The sequence below is a fragment of the Palaemon carinicauda genome, chromosome 31 (assembly GCF_036898095.1).
Source record: "Palaemon carinicauda isolate YSFRI2023 chromosome 31, ASM3689809v2, whole genome shotgun sequence".
Taxonomy (NCBI): domain Eukaryota; kingdom Metazoa; phylum Arthropoda; class Malacostraca; order Decapoda; family Palaemonidae; genus Palaemon; species Palaemon carinicauda.
This window is the reverse complement of record NC_090755.1, coordinates 58,380,520-58,383,019: the sequence shown is the minus strand read 5'-3', so window position 1 is coordinate 58,383,019 and position 2,500 is coordinate 58,380,520. Positions and strand designations below refer to the sequence as shown.

Here is a 2,500-nt window from a genome sequence, read left to right as displayed (position 1 = left end):
ATGTGGCTTACTACAGATGACATGTAGGTTTATTAGCCTCTCTACCGGTTTCATTTTAATGTAAGGAAAAATATTTAACAAATGTCAATGCCCAGATCAGGATTTGCAGGGGGAATACGTGTTTAGATTAGATTCAAATTAATTTTCTTTTATGGATAATGAATACGGTACGGGTATACTTTCTAGGCTGTATGACAATGTATATACATAAACACCTCATTATGAAAAGTTACGCCATTTTGTGCCAAGAGAACGTGTGAATAGATAAGAAGTTTAATGGAAAATAATAATAAAAATACCAAGAACGATGGCCTTAATTTAAAGTCTCTAAAAAGGAAAAACAAATAGTCTCACTTGTTTGCAGTGGGATGATGTCGACTCGACAATTTGGAAACTATTCACAACGAAGTTGTCACTTTTTGCGAAGGATATTGAACTCTGTGCATAATCCCGTCTGAAGAGAAGCTTGAAAGAAGTTGCTGTAACCGATAGGGTGTTGTGTTGGTGATGAAAATGTCGTAGTTGGAGATAATGGTGGAGAGAATGAGCGCGGAAAAGCAACACTCAGACTATTGCTACTTGAACTCTGGCATGACAAATTCGGAAGCTACATGGCAACGCTGCATGTTGTGGTTACCTGCAGTTGCCAGCTTGGATTTTCTTTAGGAATTTTCTCATGTGAATTACTGGATATTATTAAACTTATCTTTATTACCAAAATTTAAAATCATCAATTCGTTAATTTAAATATTGAAATTTTATCTAAAATAAATGAGATGTTATGTCAACACCTATTATGTTGATTTCCATTGAAACCTAACCTCATTGTTTACAGGCAACGTGCAGAATAGTTGAAAGGGTGACATCTAGCGTCGAAACTGAAATTTCATCTTTTAAGACATTTCTGTTATTTTGAGTATGTAACAAACACACATTTACACGAGCTAGCTAAGGTTCCTCTTAAAACAACACATTTGGAGTAACAGCATTATCCAAGTAAAAATCATACGAGTTTTTTCTATTAATTCTTACCAATACCACTGATTTTTATAAAATATGTTGTAGGAAATTTGGAATTCCTCAACCTAAACAAAGTAAAAATTCATCTTACATCCTATCCAAAACACGTATATATATATATATATATATATATATATATATATATATATATATATATATATATAAATATATTTATATATATATATATATATATATATATATATATATATATATATATATATATATATATATATATATATATATATATATATATATATATATATATATTTGAAAATATCAAAACCGTTGCTAGAGACACATTGATCTTAGTAGCAAAAACTATTTCTTCAATGCTCACAAGCACGCAAATACAGAGGTAGATACACTCACTCTTTACGTATACGCAGTATATGAACTTATACTCGGGTGGCTCCTGATAAAAAAAGATAAAAAAAAAAATACATATGTCCCTGCCTCATTCCTCTTATCACTGCTGAGTCACAGATAGCTTATATATATATATATATATATATATATATATATATATATATATGTGTGTGTGTGTGTGTGTGTGTATATATATATATATATACACGTGTGTGTATGCAATATATATATATATATATATATATATATATATATATATATACGTGTGTGTATGCAATATATATATATATATATATATATATATACATATATTATTATTAATAATAATAATAATAATAATAATATCAAAATTATTATTATTATTATTATTATTATTATTATTATTATCCATACCTTGGTGTAGTTATTTGGCTTCAACAATGAGAAGTTGCGTATAAAGCCAGTGACATTTTTCAATTCATATTGGAGGCTGGTCCTCCTATTCATTTTAGGTACATACAATCTTAAATATTTTATAATTATATGTTATTTATCGATTTTATATTCTATCACTATCACCACCAACCGTAACTAGTCCATTGCCGGACAAAGGTCTTAGGCCCTGTCCACACTACCGGGCAGTCCCCGACGGGCAAACAGTGATACCAGACCACAATAGTTAGTAAGAATGTGGGTTAATTACGTCAGAAGCGGGAAAACCACAGACAGGGATCTGGTATCATAAAGTGTTGCCATATCCCTGCCTTTAGTTTTCTCGCTTCTGACGTCATCAACCCTCATTTTCACTAACTATTGTGGCCTGGTATCACTGTTTGCCCGTCGGGGACTGCCCGGTAGTGTGGACAGGGCCTTAGACATGTCTTTCAATTACCGTCTGTCTAAGTCTTTCTATGGCAAATTCTCTTAGCACGCCAATCAATCATCTTCTCTTCCTTCCCCTGCTTCTTTTGCAATCTCTAGGGACTCATTCTGTTATTCTTCAAGTCCATCTATTATGTCATTCTCATGTATCCTGTCCATGACCATTTCTTTTTATTAAATGTTGTTAGAATATCCTCTACTTTAGTTTGCTCTAGTATCCATGTCACTCTTTTTCTGTCACTTAGTGTTATTC

The 2,500-nt window shown here is 31.5% G+C and overlaps 1 protein-coding gene across 1 annotated transcript in view; it reads right to left on the bottom strand.

The window, feature by feature from the left end:
* Window positions 1-579, bottom strand: part of LOC137624987 (adhesion G-protein coupled receptor D1-like) — a 29,668-nt gene extending 29,089 nt beyond the window's left edge. Inside the window, exon 1 of the mRNA XM_068355921.1 lies at window positions 355-579. The gene's annotated coding sequence lies outside the window, so the exon portion shown is untranslated. The remainder of the gene's footprint in view (window positions 1-354) is intronic.
* Window positions 580-2,500: the final 1,921 nt, after the last annotated feature.